Raw genomic sequence first — 21,269 nt, 5'->3', positions numbered from 1 at the left:
CTTACCCTGGTCTGATGTCCCAGAGCTCAACGTGCGCTCCTTAGATAGGTTTTACCTCTGGTACTCACCCCCTTTCTTTGCCTTGGACGGACAACTCAACATTAGACTATTAAGTGAAAACTTCTCCACATGCACGTTTCCGCGATTTCAAAGGTTGGATTTGCATATTGCCTTAGTAACGAATGACTCACGCAGGGCATTTGCTGCCGTCCCCGCAGCTGGGTCTGATAGATTGAAGAGTTAAACCACCTTACATCGATCCCTTCTAGGGCTTTGATGGTGTGTGTGTGTGTGTGTGTGTGTGTGTGTGTGTGTGTGTGTGTGTGTGTGTGTGTGTGTGTGTGTGTGTGTGTGTGTGTGTGTGATGGGGTTGGGGGGTGGGGGTGGTATTCTCTGTGCTTCCGAGGGAGGATGAGGAACAATATGGGTTTTTTTCTGATTCTTTTTTTTTTTTTTGATGTGAGGAGAGAAAAGATAGTCCAGACAATCCATTAAACGTTCTAGTTCATCTGGGCCCTACTAAGACTGGGACCATGCTACCTATATTTCACAGCATAAAGTGTTGCATTACATTTTCTGTGCGTGTTTTCGCTCATGTTCTGTACCTTTGTGTTGGTCAAAGATCACAGAATCACACAGCTAGCCCCAATTCTAGTTTCCCCAAAGTTGTGTCATCACCCTGCAGATTCCCCATGGAGGCATCCAATGAATATGCTGCCACCAGAAGTTTCCAGGCTTAGACCGCAATTTGTTTCCACTTGCATGTTCCCGTTTATGGTAGTTTACTGGGGCCCTCACTATGGGACCTAGACAGTTCTTGAAAGGTGGGCCTTGCTGAGACACTTTTTGAGCTCTGGGTTTTGGTTGGTGCTTAAAAAATGTAAAGTTATTTTCTTCAAGGAATATAGAAGGATGTTTTGTTTTTGTTTTGTTTTGTTGTTGAGGGCCAAGTGTGAACATCCAAAAAAAAAAAAATACAGATGTAAGCTCCGACCTTGCATAAGAATTTTCCTTTGGATCATTTCCCAAAGCCCTTCATTAGAAGAGACGTCTCTCCCCTTGACTAGCTGCGTCCTAAGGGATGTGAACGAGTTCTTAGTCATCTGGGTCGCCGACTAACAGCCCTTGAAGAAAGGGATGAGGGAGTAGTGGATAGAGAAAGAAGGGGATTAAAGATAACAGCGGTTTCAGCGAGAGGGGAAGAATTAGGGGGGAAAGAGAAGGTAACTGAGCTGCAATGCAGACAGATTTCTCCGTAGACGCTCGTTTTCTTCAGTCTGGCTTAAATCTGGAACTATATTGCCAGAGCCAGGAATGTGTGACAGGCACCAAGAAAGGAACCTTTGTGAAGTTTCGTCCTAGCAGACTCTAGGTGTCGCTAGGACAAAGCAAAGGCACTGGCTTCCGGATTTTATATCAGACATTTTCTCAGCCCTGATTTTTTTTTCCTCCTTTCTTCTGATTTTTTAAAAACAGCTTGGAGCATATATTCCCTGCTTTTAAATATCACAGATGTCTGAAACTGTTTCTCAGATCATCAAAAGCCTTGGACTGAGAATGAAATAAGGGAATTAACACATGAAAAGGATTTTTGCTGATATGACTCTACAATAGCCCCTTAACTTAGTCATTAAGAGTGTAAGGTCCAGCCCCTGACATGCTTTATTTTTCCCCAGAAATGTGAAGATCATGTGCTTTTGCATGTTTACACCATTGTAGATCTATCTATACATGCAAATGCCTGATGCGTATGACCAATACATAGAGTGCATTCGGTGTATTCAGTATACGCAACCCGGAGAGCAATCCAGATTCATATTCCAATGTGTAGTTAGGCTAATGCCCCAGAGCATTCCCCCTCAACTATGTCACTGCCTTCAAGGTAGATGTAACACATTAGACTGTTAGAGATGGATAGATCCAATTTATCTCTTTAAAAGCATTACTTGTATTTCTCCAGGGATTCATTCCAGCCCTTAAGGTTAGGACTTAATTGAAGAGGGAAGCAAAGTAATGACATTTTTCTTTATGAAGAAATTTTAAAATCTGAATACAAGTTCTTACCCTTTTCACAGACATAACATGGTGTTGCATGCCTCTCTGGGCCTTAATTATTTTGTATCTTTCTCTCCCTTTACATTCCATATTATTAGAAAGGTGATTCACAGCTAAAGAAAAAACAAGGCTTCTTGAAAAAAATCCTAAGAAATTGTTAAGTTCGTTTATTTTAAATGAGGCTGGAGAAATGACAGACACATACATCCTTATTTTAGTATGTAACATGTTACATATGTTTCTAGGGGGTGTGTATGCATGTCAGCATTTGGCAGTTGCAGAAATTTTTAAAGTGCTGTAATTTTCCATATTTGATTAGCAGATTACAAGAGTACTACTAAGCCACTTATTAGCTATCCTAGGTACTGAAGGGAACTCCTCTCCCTACCCAGATCACTAAATCTTTGTCACATTTATCAAAGAAGCTCGAACCAATATGCTGGAACCTTTGCTGCTCTTTTGTGGCCTGCCCCTCACCGGAAACTGTTCAACAATCCACCAAAGCTGTTTCCTTACCTTGGCCACTGAGATCACTGTAAACATAATAAGTTTCTCTCTTTCCTCATGAACAGTTCTAAACTAAACCAAAAAGGCTCTCCCCTTCCTCAATCTCCCCCCACACCAAAGACAAGTGAATACAGTGCTGGGCTCCTCTGTGTGTGTGTGTGTGTGTGTGTGTGTGTGTGTGTGTGTGTAAATCTCAAGTGAAAAAAAAGTAAGGTAGCCACAAGGGCAAGCATAGATAAATGAAGTGTAAAGGCAGTATATTATCTGTCTGCACAGAATACATTTGAAATGGAAAGAAAGGCCACCTTGCAAATTCTATCCAATGATGGCTACATTGTTATTACTAATTATAATTAAGAGCCAGTATTTTCACAGGTAATCATCTTTTGGGGAGGACCGCATCTCAGCTGCAAACAGAAATATAAAAAGGGAAACCAAGGTCTGTTTGTTGTCAGATTTTTCTTCTCAGCTGTCTCTTTTCTTTTTAAAGTAAAACATCTGAACCCCTTCTAGGGAAAGTATTAAACATTCCAGGACTGGGAGAGATGTCTTATATAAGTTTTAAAAGAAGTTGTCTTTTAAAAGAAATGTTTAGCTTGTGTCAGCTTGTAATGGAATATAATAACTTCTAAAATATGAAATCAATCACAGTTTATCTCAATTGAGATACTGAAATTAGCAAAGAAATGTTTAAGCAGAAGATGACACCTTTAAATATAAACCGATATATATTTGGTTGGTCTCTCTTTGAGGCACAGCTCATAGATAATGGTTAGTAAAAATCCATTTCTTCATATTCATGTTTCCCCCTCCTTGGCAGAGGGCTAGTACATAATAGCCTAACATGATATTTAAACATGACATTAAAATGAGCCAGTCAAACCATTGATTTATCATCCATACTGCAGCTGTCTAACCTGCTCCCCATCTCCAACCTAAGTGATCCTTCAAACTTTCTTGGACTGTGTCATTCATTTTGATAGTTCTTTGCCCCCCTGAACCACCTGTTTTATTGGCTCGTGGGACTTCACATTTCTTCTTGTCTATTCTACATTAACTAATCTCTAGCTGACTAGCATCCTATTACAGTTCATGATGATATTTTGGTTTAGAGATTTCAAATATTCCATGCCCTGCCTTTCTTCCTGCTCATCTTCCATTTTGCTGTCTTTTTCCACCCAAACAAGTCATCCCTTTTCTCCCACAACTGATTGGCTCATTCAGTTAACCCTCTTCTGATTTTGCTTGCTTTAGCCAAGCCAGCACAATCAGTCTTTTTAAGAGATCTTTAGTCATGTCATAAAATTCCCTTAACCCCCTAAGTAGAACACTCCCACCCCAACCTTCATTTTATCTACTTTCTTTATTCCTGCAAGTGGGATACAGAATAATGCTCTAAGAAATCATGGGGCTATAATGAATTGCTCTATTGTAACTACTTCTTTTCCCCTTTCATCTGGTCTTTCTCTACTTCAGTGTTTGTTGTCCTTCACCAATTCTCTAGCAACCTTCCCAAATTTGTATTACAAATTTCTTCTCTCCTCGGTTCCTCAATATCATTCAATTTCCTTGTTGTTACTGTTTAGTAATTTTCCAGTCATGTCTGACTCTTCATGACTCGATTTGGGGTTTTCTTGGCAAGGATACTGAAATGGTTTGCCATTTCTTCTCCAGTTAATTTTACAGATGAGGAAACTGAGGCAAAGAAGATTAAATTACTTGTCCAGAATCACAAATCTGGTGAAGTGTCTGAGACCAGATTTGAACTTAGGAAGATGACTCTTTCTGACTGAATCCACTGCAACACCTAGCTGCCTCTAATATAGAATTTACATCTTTATAGAAAATATGAAGGTTTTTCATCCATAAAGTCACCTATGTTCCATCTTTTCTGCCTTTAATTTTTGTATGAGTTTATTCTCTCTTATTTTTACCTGTATTAAAGAAAAAACAATGTTCTTTATTTCCAAGGATGTAACTTCACATCTTTTTTTTTTAAATCTGTCCTTCAGTTACCCTTGATCTAATCTGGGTATGCCCTATTATGATCTTGGTTAGGTATTCCTCCCACCCTTCTAGGATCTTCAGTCTGTTCCAGTCCCTTTTTCCTCACCAATCATCCTTTCCTTATCCCCACCCATAATCCATAATCTACTCCTTCCACTGCTCTATAATTATAATCCTAAATAATACCAAATTATCTCCTGATTTTATGAAACACAATATTCTTTTCTCAATCCTCCTCATCTTTTGTCTCCTATATAGCATTTATCTACCTCTGCCTCTTTAATTCTCCTTTTTTATTAATTAATTTATTTTTTGTCAGTCTTCAACAAGCACTTCCATAAGTTTTATGTTTTCTCCCTCTCTTTCCTCCCTCCTTCCCTGAGATGACACACAATCTTATATGGGTTCTATACATACATTCATATTAGACACATTTTCACATTAGTTATGTTGCATAGAAGTATTAAAATGAATGGGAGAAACCTTGAGAAAAACCAAAATAAAACAAAACATAGCACAAGAGAAAATGGTCTGCTTCATTCTGCATTCTAATTCCACAGTACTTTCTCTGGATGTGGATGAAATTTTGCTTCCAGAGTCCTTTGGGAGTGTTTTAGGTTCTTACATTGCTGTGAAGGGCTAGATCTATCAGAAACAGTTCTCGCACACTGTGGCTGTTACCGTGTATAATGTTCTCCTGGTTCTGCTCATTTCACTCAACATCAGTTCATATAAATCTTTCCAGGTTTTTCTGAAGTATGACTGTTCTTCATTTCTTATAGCACAATAGTTTTCCATTGCATTCATACACCACAACTTGTTCAGCCATTCCCCAATTGAGGGGCATCCCCTCGATTTCCAGTTCTTTGCCACCACAAAAGGGAGCTGCTATAAATATTTTTGTACATGTGGGACTTTTCTCATTTTTATGATCTCTTTGAGATACAGGACTAGAAGTGGTATATCTGGGTCAAAGGGTATGCACATTTTTATAACCCTTTGGGCATAGTTCCAAATTGCTCTCCAGAGTAGTTGGATCAGCTCACAGCTCCACCAGCAATGAATTAGTGGTCCAACTCTCCCACATCTTCTGCATTTATCATCTTCCTGTTTTGTCATGTTAGCCAGTCTGATAGGTGTGATGTAGTACCTCAGCATTGTTTTGATTTGCATGTCTCTAATCAATACTGATTTAGAGCATTTTTTCTTATGACTATAGATAGCTTTAATTTCCTCCTCTGAAAACTGCCTGTTCATATCCTTTGACCATTTATCAATTGGGGAATGACTTGTATTCTTATAAATTTCACTCAGTTCTCTATATATTTTAGAAATGAGACCTAATTGTAAAATTAGACACTAATTGTAAAAATTCTTTCCCAGTTTTCTGCTTTCCTTCTAATCTCAGTTGCATTGGCTTTGTTGTACAATACCTTTTCAATTTAATGTAATCAAAATTATCCATTTTGCATTTTGTAATTTTCTCTATCTCTTTTTTGGTCATAAATTTTTCCATTCTCCATAAATCTGACAAATAAACTATCATTTGCTCCCCTAATTTGTTTATAGTATCAGCCTTTTTACCTAGATCATGTACCCATTTGGACTTTATTCTCATGTATGGTGTGAGGCATTGGTCTATGCCCTTTAATTCTCTTCTCCCTTGGCATTCACAATTCCATGTTCTTCAGTTAGCATCCTACCTCTCAAATCATTCTCTGTTTTCCTCCTTTCATCAAGACATCTCTTCCTTTTCTTGTCCTTTAAACATGGAATTCTACAAGACTTTGTCATTAGTTTATCTTATCTTTATTATTATTTAGTTTATCTCTTATCTGTCTACACTCTTACTCATTTGAAGATCCCATATACACTCACATCTTAAGTATTCCTTATACACAAATAACTGCTAAATTTCTATCTTCTATTCCTCCACTCTTTACCCAGCATCAGTATTAATATCTACTGAAAACTTCCAGTTAGATGACTTGAAATTACTTTAAACTTGATGTATATAAAATGGAATTTCTCTTATCTTCCTGAAAGCTAACTCCTTTTTCTGACTTTACTACTTCAGTTCTTTCTAATGCCATTGTTTCAATTATCCAGACTCAAATACATGATATCATCATAAATTCTTATCTCTACTTTCCTCCCCTCTCTGTTTCCATCATATATAAATGATCAAATTCTATTCATTCTATCACAGAAATAGCTCAAACCTGTTTCTTTTCTAGTCCTGCTTCTCTAGTCCAGACTTTCTGCCTCACTCTTGAATTGTTAAAATCGCCTCCTAACTTTTTCCTTGTCTCAAGTATCTCTTCTTATCCAATCTATACACTAACACCTATCTATTTTTTTTTCTAAAATAGGGTTTTGATCATATCAGTGTTTTGCCCAGAACCAGAGCCATTTTTAGTGACTTCTTATTGCTCATACAATAAAGTCGGAACTCTTTTGGCTGACTTTCAAAGCCTCCCATGATTTAGCCTTATCCTTTTTCAGTATAAAATCCATTTCTTAACCTTCCCCAAACCTGACAACTTCATTTATGATCTCCTGAATATTACTTGCCCTTTCACATCTCTGTTTTATAGCTTACCTGGAAAATATTTCCTATAATAATATCCCCAACTTTCTAAGCCTATCTATCAAATCTCAGATTCTAACATTTCTATAAAACATTTTGTTATTAACCTATCCTGAAGTGATATCTCTCTTTCCTGAACTATTTTAGCAATTTTAAGCAATAACAATAAGGTGTTATTTTAAGAACTTTAATAATTACCTTGTGGTATCTTTCCTATTTTGTCTTGAATTGGGATTAAGTCCTTTTTTAATAATTAATTTTCAACATGTTAATATCTTGTCCCCCAACTAGATTAAAAGAGCAAAGATCAGATCTTACACATTTTTTATGCCTCTTGGCTTAATACAGTTCCTTGTATTTGTAGATATTGATAAAAATATTGTTTTTATACAATAGAAGAAGGAACTAAGTTGTTTAGTTGTTTATTAAGTTGCTTATTTATACAACATCATGACATAAGCATATATTTGTGCTTTGCTTTACTTCATAGTTGTATTCCTGAAAAGTTGGGAGTTTGTCAGATTTTTGCATATTGAAAAATTTTAATCTATCATGGAAATACCATAACCACCCCTAATTTATAGTATACATAGATTGAAATTTGCATATACTGAGTTGCCTTAAATCTAGGTTAACACATTTTTACTTATTACTTAGATATTTGGATGAATTTAGGATTTCCAAATGTGAGCACTGCATCCAGGATAGCTTTTAGTCCCATTAGCAACATATGAATATTTCTTTCTTCACAACTCAACAAATATTAGAATTTTTCATTTTCCAAAACTTTCTTCATCGCAGTGGGTAAAAGGTCTACTAATGTCTTAACATTATCTTGATTTGTATTTCCCAGATTATTTAGGATTTTTAACTTTTTTCATATAGTTTTTGACAATAACAATGTCCTTTGATCATTGCTTCCCTGGGAAGTATGAATTCAGTTAAATTCATTAAGCATTTACTAAGTGTTTACCATGTACCACATTCTAGGGGTATGAAGAAAAAAGTTACATCGCTACTCATTTTGATATGTGTCAAATACTTATAGATTTTATATGTCAGACTTTTATCTGACATATCAACTTGAAGCACTTTTCCTGACCTGCTTCTTTTTCTATGATTTCTGTACTTTTAAAGATTTTACTTCTCTTGTACAAATATTTCTTTTTTATGGTCAAAACCATTTATTATGTCCAACATGATTTCTTCTATTAATTTATAGTGGAAATAGTGGAAACTGGCTAGAGTGTCTATAGTGGAAACAAGGACAATTCCTTTTTCTTCTGGATATATGTGTATATGCATATGTGTATACACACGCACATGTACACATGTATACATATGCAGACAGTGTACGTGTATAGGTATATTGTGTTTTATATATGTGTGTATGTGTAATATATACACTTCTACCAAGTTTAATATGTAAAAACTAAAAAATCCATACAACAAAAATTGACCTAAAGATTGAGTAAAGTAGCAGAATGGTAAAGTGAAAATGTGTATCCCTATCAATAAATATATCTGTATCCATAGACGTGTGTGTGTATCCATATATGTGGTTATACACATATATGTATACACCTGTAATACATGCAAACATAATTGCATGTATAAATGCATATATATATACACACATACATATAAATATGCATATATATCCACTTGTTTTTTGTGTGTTTGGCACCAATATATTCTCTGAATTATTCATCATTTTTCCAGTCTCAATACTTTACCAGTCGTCTTGCTTTTCTAGCTATGCTTATCTTTGATAATGCCCTCTACCATGTCTTACATTGAAATAATTATTAGTAACATAATACATCCTGCTTGTGCTAAATACATTACATTTATGGTGTCTTTCAGGGTCATTTGTAATTTAATTTTTTGCTGAAATCATGATATTTAATGATGTTGAAACTTTTATAACTGAAAATTGGGGTCGACCATGTTCATTTTGTTAGTAATATTACACTACCTGTTGAGGGGGAGGAAGGAAGGAAATACTGTGTGCTTGAGGCCAAACCTTGAACTCTCAATTCTTCTCCAGAACTAGTGAATACTAAAGTTACAGAATAGTCTGGAAACTGATTTCTGAGAGCCTAGTTTTTTCTATTGTGTCTGATGCATGCTTCCAAGATAATTTACTTGTCTACGTTACCTGCAGACCTAAGTCTAGAGTATTGTAATAGCAGAATATTAATTTACATTTTGTGGCAATGGAACTACCTCATTTTCCCTTTTGAGATTAATGTTCTCATATTATAAAGTGGAACAGGAGTTTTTCTAGATGTTGGCTTTAGACAATTTTTTTCCTCCATAAAACAGAGCTTTTTCATTTTTCCAAAGCTTTCTTTTCTTTGGAGTCACGGTGATTAATGAGTTTAATTTTTGCAAGCAACTGCCAGGAGGTGCTGAGTAAGATGTACATGCTGATTGTGTATAACCCTGTTCCTTTTAATTACTTCGATGATAACAATGCATTAATCAAGTGTATGAGAAATGCTTCCATGTAATGTACAATATTGATCCTTTTCATAAGGCATTGACCATAAAAATGATAATCATAGTAATCCTTTAAAAATTAAATTCTGCCTAACACATTAAGTGTTAAAGGCATTGAATTCCAAAGTGAAATGTTATCATTCGATTCCATTTGAGGCAATAATGATTTAATTATTTTACTTACTTTTTCAAAGCAAACATTTTTTGGTTATCAAAATTTGTAATATGTAGCATTAGAACAATCTATTTTGCAGACCTTTTGTTTTTAATAGAAGTATAGAATTTTAAAACTAACACAATCTTAGGAACCATCTTACCTAGCTTCTTCAGTTTACAGATGGAGAAAATGAGTTCTGGAGAGATTAAATAAGACAAGTACTGAGTCATGGAAAGAGAGTCCTGAATGTTGGAGGCAGAGGATGTCCTTTGAATCCCTGCCGTGTGAGCCTCAATTTTACTCCTTGACCTTCAAATGCCTCCCCTGAAAGATGAGGACTTTGGACTAACTTGCCTTTCAAAACCATTGTAGCTCTAGATCCCATTCATTGCCCAATGTCTCTCAAAAGTGATTTTTTGGTAGAATTGGGACCTACAGAATTAAAGAATTGGAATTGTAAAGGACTCAAAACCCATCTTTTTCAATTCATACCTGAGTAGGAGCATCCTATATGACATATCCTTCTCAGAGTAGTCAGCCAGTCTGTGTTTGAGTCTAACCCAGGGTTCCTGACTTCTATTGATTTCCACTTTACTTTCCTGCATCTTAATTTAATCTTTATGCCAAATTATATTTTACAGACTTTTATACAGTCTTTGTATATTTAACTTCATATTCACATCATCATCATCATCATGATTTTGATAGTTCACATATAGGAATATATGACTTCAGGTGACAAAACACTCTGATCACTGTAATAGACTAAAGTTTAGTTAAGTATTCTAATGACCACAGGTATCTGAGAATATTTTGCCCTGATCCACTTTTTCCAGTATTTTTCTATAGATAAATTGTTTTGGAATTTTCCAGTAAGGTATTTTACTGACTGTATTAATTTATAGACATAGGAAACACTATGTTATATAGCATGGTTCAGGAATAATGGGGTATTCTGGTTAAATAAATATAAAAGTTAATAATTAGCCTGTAAGCACCAAAAATGTCAATAGCCTTACAAGAGGTACAGATCTCTGCCACCTCTAGGAAATTTGTCGTTAGGTCATTCCTCATTTTCCTGTCCACCAAAGTATCATCATCACTGACTTTCTAAGGATTGAAAATATGCCATTATAAATTAGTATCTTGAAGATTCTTTCACCTTCCAGAGTCTCTTTTTAAAATGCAAATAACCTTGGTGCAGGTCATACCTTAAGGTGTTATTAACACTTTAGCAGGGAGATGAAAGAAAGGAGTTAGTTGAGTGAAGATGAGAAGAAAATAGAAGTCAACTGAAAGGAAGGGTATGTGAGGGAGAGCACCAACAATTTCACTGACTTCACAATTTTATCCAATGCTAGACCTTCATACATTGATGAACTAGTTTCTAAGAATAAAAATATAATAAAATCAATTCAAGGTAAAAACTACTGAATATACAGGAATGACTGATTATTCAAAGGAGACACTGGGAACTTGCAGAGCCTCAGGGTCATCATTATGTAAATCGGTTTCATCTGACTACAGACTTTGGGTTTCTGGTTGGTAGAGTTCCAGCTACGAAATAACTCTTATTCCACATACTTTCTTGGCAACTTTTTTTTAGCTAGTTCAATTCAATATTTATTTAATACTTAGTATGTACAAGAAATGCTGTTAGGAGATTATTATATGATGGGTGGCAACTAGCCATATGAAACTTAATCTAGTTTAGTTACTCAAAGGCATACATACACACATATACATACACACACACATATGTATATATAAATATATGTAAATATATCATATTTAAATGATATACAGCAGGTGGAAATAAGTTTGCAGCTAATTGATAAACAAAGGGCAGTATCACTAAAGCTGCTATGTGACCTTGACAAGACACTTTATACTTTTTGATCCTCAATTTTCTCATCTATAAAATTGAATGAGGACTTAGAATCATATAATTTAGAACTAGAAGTAAACTTAGAGATAAACTGGTCCTAACCTCTCAATTTACGGATGAGCAAACTAAAGGCAAGAGAGCTTCAGTGACTTACCTAAAGTAACAGACAGGAAGTAGCATAGATGATTTTGAACTCTGGTTACCTTACCTTTCCACCATACCAACTTGCCTCTTAACAAATGACAACTTTCGTCCCTGGAAGAGATAATATAGGAACAGAAACTCTGAAGCTTTCCTGAGGGTAGATTTTGATGAAAGTATGGGACAAGGATTCCAAAAGCTAAAGGATAGGGGGAGGCAGGAGCCAGTTCCATTGAACAAGGAGCAGCACAAGATTGGTTAGTTTGAAGACCAGTTTGGACAGTTTGACAATGCTTCTGTGAAGGAGGTTGTATCATAGTGAGGTGATATATCTAGTTGTCTGGGATGGTGTCTTCAGCGTACTTTGTGTCCTCTTCTGGTTGCTGGCTCATATCAAATGCCCAGTACAAAATAATTTTCATTTCTGATGGTGACCATTTTTCTTCCTCTGGGTAAAAAAAAGACATTGCCCACAAAAAAACCTCATTGTGATTTCTCAGCTTTCCAGTCCCTATCTCCCACCTACCCCAAGAAAACACTTTCCACAGTCATTTAATAAATATATTTGTTGGAAAAACTGCATGTTTTTTTCATAATCTTCCCAACTTTTTATCTTCTGCACAGAAATGATTATCTACTAAAGTGGAGACAAGGATGCCATGTAAACCCCATATTAAAGGGGTTTCTATTAGAAACAAGAACTGTGATGAAAGGGGACCAATGGTTTTCCTCATAGGATTGCTATCCTTATTCAATAATCAATCACTATTGATACTGCCCCTCATTCTCATCCTGCAGTTGCTGAGAGATCCTATCAATCAGCAGGGCCTTTGTTTCTCCAGGTACAAGGGGAGCGCCTGAGCTGAATCCTAATGGATATCCTAGCCTGCCAATGATCATTTTAATAGTGTTCCCTCTGCTCCAACAGCTGTTTTATTTTGCAGCAATAATGAAAAAGAGCCTTGTTAACATACTGCTTCATTGATAATGGGGTTAGCTGGATGATCTCTGGAGCTGTAAGGGACCTTGAGATGCCATATAGTCTGCTCTCCTCTCTTCAGCACAAGCAGTGTGTAGGGTGGAAAAACAGCTATGTTGGCTTGAGCTCAAATGTGTGTTCTGTTACTCATTACCCATGTCACCTTGAGCAAGGCCTTTCCTCTCTCTGGATCTCAGTTTCCTGATCTGTAAAATCAGGGAAGTTGATTCTATGGTATCTTCCAACCTGAAACATCTACTATGATGAATCACTCTTGACCAAAGAGAAATTATTCTCTTTTAATGACCACTCCCACCATCCAAAGAGCTAAAGAACTTCTCTAAACTTTCTATTACTTCTTCCGTTGTTGCCCTACTTTGAGGATTTTTTAACTCATGTTTAATCTCTAACTTAATGTATTCTATTCTTTCTAAAAATAGAGCACTGGTCAGGATCCTCATGAAAGGATCCTCATACATCCTGCATGTATTTGAAAATTCCTTTGGTGGTCCCTTGGCTTTGTTGTCTCCTAGTTCCTTTCCTTTGGACAAAATCTGTGATTTCCTTGGGAAAGGGAATGTTTTCCATCAATGTACTTCAATACCAACTTTAAAACTTATATTCTTAGGGAGCTGCCTGGGATACTTGCCTAGGTTCCTACTGACCACATATCAGAGACAGGACTTGGCTCAGCCTAACTTCAAGATCAGCCATCTATTTGCTCTATACTTTGTTTTTAACCAGTTCATTTGGCTTCTTCTTACTATTTATGATATATTCCCCTTATTTTCAAAAGGTATGAAGTTGCCCTTATTTTCATTTTTTTTCTCCAGTACATCCCACTACTTGCCCTAAAATTTGAAGAAGTGACTACACCTTGTATTGGAAATCAGAGGGCCTGATTTCTAACCCCAGCACTGACATGAGCTAACTGTGTGACCTTGGGCAGGTCATTTACCCTCCTTGGGATTCAGTTCTTCCTGAGTAAAAGGTTGATCTTATTCTAAAAAGTCTATATGTTCCTTCCCACTCAGAGATTCCATAATTTTGTGTAAAAAATAGAAAAGTTTGGAAAAGTTAAGCCCATAGGCCTTAGAACCTGATGTGTATCTCACTTTCTCTTTACTCCAAGTGGTTTATCCACATTATGAATTTTCACTGAACTGAGCTAGAAACGGGTGGTGGCTAGCTAGCAAGCCAACTGTTTACTTTTTGCGTGAGAATGCCAACAATGTTTATGTCAATCACGTCATTTTAAAGCAAACACTTCCAGAAACATTTTACTTCCTTTCAGAATTGGTATATATGCCTTCAGTTCATTATTCTTTTGTGTATGAATATCTCATTGTCCTCACTGGCTCAGTACCAGAAAAAGACTGAAATAGAGGCAGAGGTCCCAGGTGAGATAAGTATGTGAATGTACAACCTGAAGAAAGAGCGAATTCTTGTAAATATAGTAATGCAACTTGATACCTTTGATTAGAAGTTTGGATCCTTTCCCTTTCCCTTATACTGAAGATTTTGTGCTACAGTTTCTCTTTCTGTGATCCTGGGATAATTCATTTGACTGACATATAGAAAGACAAACCAGGATGTCTTTGAACTGCATAGCATTAGGGCAAAACCAAGGTTCCCTAACCAAGATGCAAACCTTCTGCAAGAAAAAACAATCCCTAGTGCCATCATCTATTTGAAACAGCCTAAGGCTCTCGACCTTATAACTCCATATATTTCTGTGCTAAAATAAACCAGAACTAATAATAGAAATTGTACAGCAAGAGAAAAATATCCTGAGAGGGAAAAGACAGAAAGAGTGTAGCATGTCATCCATGGCAAGGTGAGCCCTGTCACTTGCCTAGGGTATCTTCTTTCTCTTTGCCCTTCCATAAAATGGTTATGTAGCATCTGCCTCCTAAAACTCAATGGCCTCCATACATGTTTGAAATGTGAAGTTCCTGCTTAAAATAGTTTTGGAAGGCACTGCTTTGGGATCCTGCATCTGTTCACTCTTTGGTGGTGTGACTGGCCAAAAGGTCTCCTTTCCTTTGAGAGGGTGACAGGGATAGTCTGGATTAGTATGTAATCAAATGGGTGTGCTGACAATCTCCTACATCTAAGAAAATTCTAATAAGCATCTTTATTTTTGAAGATGTCAGAAGCTGCTAAAGTGCATGCAATTAGATAAGCATAATGTGGCAGAAAATGAAGAGATACATGACTTTGGATTTGTTGCTCTTTGACCAGAGTAGAACTTGGGCAGCTTAAACTCTCTGTGCATCACTGAAATAAGGGACTTCTTGAATGCAGAGTGCAGGCTGCACACTCTCAGGGGTAACATGGTAGGTTAAAGTAGCAAAGTGACAGAAAGAGAGCAAGAGTGAAGAGGGGGAGGGAAAAGGAGAGGGAGAAGGAGAAAGACGAAGGGGGGGAAGGACATAAAGCATGTGGGAAAAGTCACACTTGGTACAAGGTTAGGCAAGGAGAGGGGGAGAGAATCACCTCCTTTTTCAGGGCACATTCTTCACACCCCATTGAGCCTTGCTCTCCCTGTGAAGCGTTGGCCATCTGCTGATCTGCTGGGGATCAGAGAAGGAGGTCAGAATCTGAATTGGATTCCAAAATGATACTAATCATTCAATTCTCTCCCTTATGTCTCAGCAGGGACCAGCATAGCACTCCTGGGAGTGAGGTCATCCATAGATATAGGTATATAGGAGTAGGTAACAACCTATGTGTTTTAATAATTGTATTATCTTATTTTTATATATACTTCATTATCTACAAAGCATTTTCACAGTTATCATCTATATTAAGTATCATGACCACATTGGGATGAAGTAGAATGAACGTTTTAATTTCCATGTTGCATATGAGGAAATTGATACTCAGGGAGGTTCAATGCTTCATGGGATTTATGATAGTCTCATTTTAAAAAAAAGACCATGTGAACAAAAGTCTTCTCAGTTCTAGTTCTCTAGTTGACTATTTTGGCTGATCTATAGTGTAGTATTTAGGTTAACTTGTTTGAACTTTACATATATACATATGTGTTGTTACATAAATTAAATAATTTTAAAGTCTGAAATCCATCTTATGAATTATCAAATGAAAATCTCCTATATCGGTGTCAAGTCATCTATCAGACACATTGTCACCCTCTCCGCCTCAACAGGACAGTCATAGCTAATGACTATGAGAGCTCTCCCACCCCGTCTAAGCAGGAGGAGGAGCTAGGGAGGTGCTTATGAGGAGGGTAGGAATGTCTTTCATTGGAACTATGGCAAAGCTGCAAGTTGGAGAAAGGTAATAGAGAAAAATTCAGATCCAACATTTCAGTAGTTCTACTGAACTGATGTTGTAAAATTCCTCTATTCATTTGCTGATTCATTCGATTCATTTCTCAGGTTCCCCACCCCTGTCCCAAACAATTATTAAGTTTGTAACATGTGCCAGTTTCCATGGTAAGTCCTGGGGTTAGAGACAAAATAAAATAGTCCTTACTTTTTAAAGAACCTATATTCTCTCAGGGAGGCAATATGCATACAAATGAATATATAGAGAATAAATTTAAATCAAATACAAGGTAGTTTAGGGAGGGAGAGAGCACTAGCAAGTGGAAGATTCAGGAGAGACTGAGTAGAAAGAATGTGTGGATTGAGTCTTGAAGGAAGAAAGGACTTAGCAGGTAGAGGCAAGGAGGGAGGCCATTCCAGACATGAGAAATGACCATTGCAAAGACATGGAGTTGGGAGATTGCGCATCTCGTGTGAGAAGCAGCAAAAATAGCCGTTCAACTATTTCAAAATGGAAGAAGAGGAGTAAAGTATATTGAAAAATAAGGTAAGAGAAAATTAAGCTGAGGTCAGGCTTTGGAGAACTTTCTGAGGCAAAGAAAGAAGTTTATATGATTTTTCCTAGAGATAATAGGAAGATGTTTACTAAGGAGGTGAGGCTATTTAAGATCTTTAAAGCAGGGGAAAATCTTCATCTTTTGTTCTCTAATTACCTCTAATTTCTAAAAGCCTTTTCTTGACTGGTTTGCAAAAGTAAACTCTAGGTATAAGATCAGGCAGATTGTGTTGGGGAACCCTGAGGGATGCTGGGTGGTCAGTGTCCAAGTAAACAGAGCATCAGTGTATAGCCTACAGATTAGCAGTCTCCAAGGAGGTAGAAAATTCTAAAATACACTGAACTACATTGATGTAAGCCCTTTCTCTGATTACTTGCGAGGCATCCCAGAATTGACCATACTATCCCAGTTTAACATTATGAAAGACTGAATGAATCCACAAGCATGTAATAAATATCCACTGTATTTCAATACTGTTGAAGGTGTTAGGGTTACAAAGACAAAAATGAAATAATTCTTGCTCTCAAGAAGCTAATATTCCATTGGGGAAGCCATGCCTGCCTATCGATGAAAATCAGTTGTTAATATTTTAGGTCAAAAAGTCATATATAGTTGGAACAAATCTGTCTTGATCTTATGAGGCACCTGGGGGAAGTAATATACTTGGGGAACAGGTTGGTAAAGGGGGTAACTAAAAACCTAGAGTCCATTGCTTTATTTATATTTTGGACTAGAATTGATTATATTATTAATCGCGAACTGTAGTTCATACAGTGGTGGATAACAGAGAGTTAGCTGAACTTGTCATTCCTGCAGTCCTTAAAATTCCAATTAAAAAAATAAATTTATACATAAACCCTTTTAGGGAAACATGCATAGAAATAGACCCTTGGAAAGTCAGTTAACCTCTGCCTCCCTTGGTTTTCTTACCTGTAAAATGGGGATAATAATAACACCTATTTCCCAGTATTATTGGGAGAATCAAAATGAGCTAATATTTGTGAATCTTTAGAGCACTATATGAAATCTGGCTTTAATTCCTATTATTATTAATATTATTATTGTTGCTGTTGTTTCTCTTTAAAAGAAGAAGCAACACCAGCTTTATCCATCTAGGGATGATTTAAGTGCCTGAAGGTAAAGTGGGATGAGGAGAATAAAAGGGATATTTGCCAAGGAATGCCTATGAGGTAATTTACTCACCCCTCCCAGTTATAAGTAACATGAAAAAATAAGGACTTTATTGAGTCAGAAGTTCAAGAACTTGGACAAGAGAATTCATTATTCAACCTTAAAGGGGTTTCTGAAAGCAGCAAGCAAGAGCAGTGTTAATCTACCTGCAGACTGGTCTGGAGCACCCTCTTACTTGCAGAGGGCCCATCTGCTGCTTTTAAAGCTTCTTATTGCACTGGTTCTAAGATGTGTCCTGCCCTATTTCCTTTTGGTAAGAGCACTAGAGTTATTTGCTTGAGAGTGGAATCCCAACTTACAAAACATAGGTTTTCATTATTCTGTTGTTCAGAGGTTGCTATGAAAACCTCTAGAAAGAATAGTTGCTGACTGAAAGGACATAGTTCTATTGTCATAGTTTCTAGGTTCATACCTAGAAAAACTGGTAAGACTTTGTATATATGTTTGTAGCAGGGGGAAGATGAGCAAAGGAAAATTAATGCAGATTAATCAATTGAAAAATTCTAAAAATCTTACCATAATATTTCAGGCAAAGTATCTGCCAAAGTAATTGACTCTAGCATAATTTAATAAGTGCCTTAGCAAAGAGGGAAGTGTGTGTGTGTGTGTGTGTGCATGTGTGTGTGTGCACATACAAACATGTGAACTCCTATACACCAGTGGGGATTAATTTACCAAGTGTAAACAAGAGGCTCATGAGGATAGGATACCCTGCAGAAGAACTATCTCTGACATGAGAAATTAGTATAGGACATAACCAGAAGCCAAGGAATGCAAATATTATTAAAGGTACCAAGGCATAAATTCAGGAGGGTGAGTTAAAGGTCAGCACCCGGGCCATCAATAGTGGGCAAAATCAAGGATAGGATTAGTCAAATCCACCTATAAATGTCAAAAGCAATTCAGAAAGCAGATCCAGTGAAGTACTTAGAGACTGGAAGGCTTTGGATGGTCTTGACAATTTGCTTGGGGAAAGATCTAGTTTGTCTCCACTCTCTTTTGTACTACTGCACTCAGGTTGGTTGTGAGCCACAGAAATATAAAGGGTCCTTTGCCCAGATTAAATGAAGACCAGCAGTGCCTAATGTCTTGCTTTGCTAAACCATCAGGGAGACTAGAGGATGCTTATGAAATAAATACTTCCAATATAGATGACACCAATGCCTAGGGTTGGCGTGGGAAAGACTTTTAGAAAATTTGCGTGAAGTAACCAGTCTAGGTCTTCTTCTGCTTGTAAATAGGATGTGAAAAAAAGTGAAGACAGCTGCTCTCTGGATTTGAGCAGAAGTGGTAAGAGTATGTATTAGGAATAGGGGAGTCATGGAAGCCACATGCTGGGGAAGCCCACAGAGTCCTTTTTCAAAGATTATGGGATCAGAGGAACATACATTTAGAGTTAGGATATGAGAAGTGATCTAGTCCAATCCCATCATTTTATAAATGAGAAAATAGGCCCAGAGAGATTAAGGGATTTGCCCAGGGTAGCATAAGCAGTGAGTGGCAGCATACATATTTGGGCTCAGATTCCCTCAAAACTCAGTCCTCTTTTGACTATTATTCTGCCTCTTAGGTACTTGGCACATCTTAGGGAAATCTTCCTCTTAAAAAAAATATTAGTCCCCCAAAGAATCTGTGAAGAGATTTACTAGGATCCATGATCTTTGATGGGGAAAAAATACATCTTTGTTTTCACTAACTTCTAATTAAATTTTTCCCTTTAATTATGTAAATATATATGTGTGTATATACATACATACATATATATATATGTATATATATATATGTATATATATATATATTCTGAAGTATTTATAGGCTTCATTGATTTGACAAAAGAGTCCACCACATAAAAAAGGTTAAAAAAACCTGTCCTCTAAGTGTTGAACACTCCACAATCTGAGGGCCCTTGGAGTGCCTGGGTGAAAATGCATTGCAACAGGAAGGCTCTCCCATCTCATAACCCATCAACATTTGTCATTTTTCCCATGAGTTTGGCCACTATGAGACCATAGCTCATCCCTTGTGTAAACATTCCATTTATTACAAGTTCCTGACCTAGTGCTAGGTATTAGTCTCACATCCTAGCAGTAGCAAGATGTAAGTTCCTTAAGGTCACGTAGGGACTTTCATTTACCTCTTTATATTCCCAGTACCTAGCACAGTGATGATACTTGTTGAATGGAACTGAACTACATTGAAGGGGGCCCTAGTAGGCTATTGCAAATACAGGGTGGGATACGCTCCATGTACTTGGGATTCTTCTGATCTCTTCAATTGACTATAGGACTAACACTTGGATTCTCCTATTCTAGAAGGAGCTCATTTATTTCTTCTAGTTTGCTGTTCCAAATTTTAGGTTCATGCTAGCTAGTATTCTCTGATAAACAGAGGCCAATAAGAGAACACAGAGAGCCAGAGGTGTAAAATAGGAACAAAGGACACATTTTCAAAAGCAAAACAAAAGAAGCAGTAAAGAAAATCTCTAAGTACCTCCGCACTGTGTTTTTGGTAATTCCCTATCATTCATTATCCCCTTCAAAAAAGATCACATTTCCCACTGTGTCCATGTGAAAAGAAATGAAATCATTTTGAAGATGGATGTAAGTGGCAGATACCTCTTTGCCAGGGTTCATATTCAATTTCCAAGCAGTATGTAAATTTCTCACGGCTGGGGCAAACACTGAGATTCTCCCACTCTGTGTTCTACCTCCTAGTTAAAGCTCATTGACAAAAAGGGTGACACTTACCTTCTTCATGACCAACACCCCCACATTACCAGGTGATATTAATATTTTTAAAACACTCTTGTAAGCCAGCAGATTTCCATAGAAGTCTCATGAAGCTGCTTTTGCTCACGCTAAACTCACTGCCAAGAATGTCATCTCTATGAAAAGGAATTTAGGTATTGAGTTTAATTTAGTATTAGTACTGAGATATCTATGACAGATATGAAGCCAGGCCTGGTTCTAGAAGCCAGGAGATCCAGACTGGGGCCCTGAAATTTGCAGTTCTTAGTAATCAGAAGCCAAATTAGGAGTCAAGAAATTTTGGTTCCCTTTCCCCATTATCTGCTTGTGTGGAAGATGAGAGGCCACAGACCCTTAAATATATGTAGAGAAATGACAATTGCCAACCACAAAATTCAAGAATCTGTGTTTAGATTCTGGCTGAGGCAAGTGTAGAAGAGTTAGAATTAGAAGGAGGTTCTTAAAATTCCTGCACACATACAGAGAGAGAGAGAGAGAGAGAGAGAGAGAGAGAGAGAGAGAGAGAGAGAGAGAGAGAGAGAGAGAGAGAGATCTGTCCAAAGTGCTAGGTTAGGTTGAAAAGCATGCAAGAATATAGAGAATATTAAAGGGGAGAGGGGGAAGCACTAGCTGTCTGTGGAGCTTTGCTTGC

At 36.9% G+C, this 21,269-nt stretch overlaps 1 protein-coding gene across 2 annotated transcripts in view; it reads left to right on the top strand.

Moving 5' to 3' along the window:
- DPP6 (dipeptidyl peptidase like 6) overlaps positions 1-21,269 on the top strand; it is a 1,325,443-nt gene that overhangs the window by 333,363 nt on the left and 970,811 nt on the right. The gene's annotated exons all lie outside the window — the stretch shown is intronic.

Source organism: Notamacropus eugenii, chromosome 3 (genome assembly GCF_028372415.1).
Source record: "Notamacropus eugenii isolate mMacEug1 chromosome 3, mMacEug1.pri_v2, whole genome shotgun sequence".
Classification (NCBI taxonomy): Eukaryota; Metazoa; Chordata; class Mammalia; order Diprotodontia; family Macropodidae; genus Notamacropus; species Notamacropus eugenii.
The sequence above is the reverse complement of the archived record's forward strand: the minus strand, read 5'-3'. Positions and strand labels throughout refer to the sequence as shown.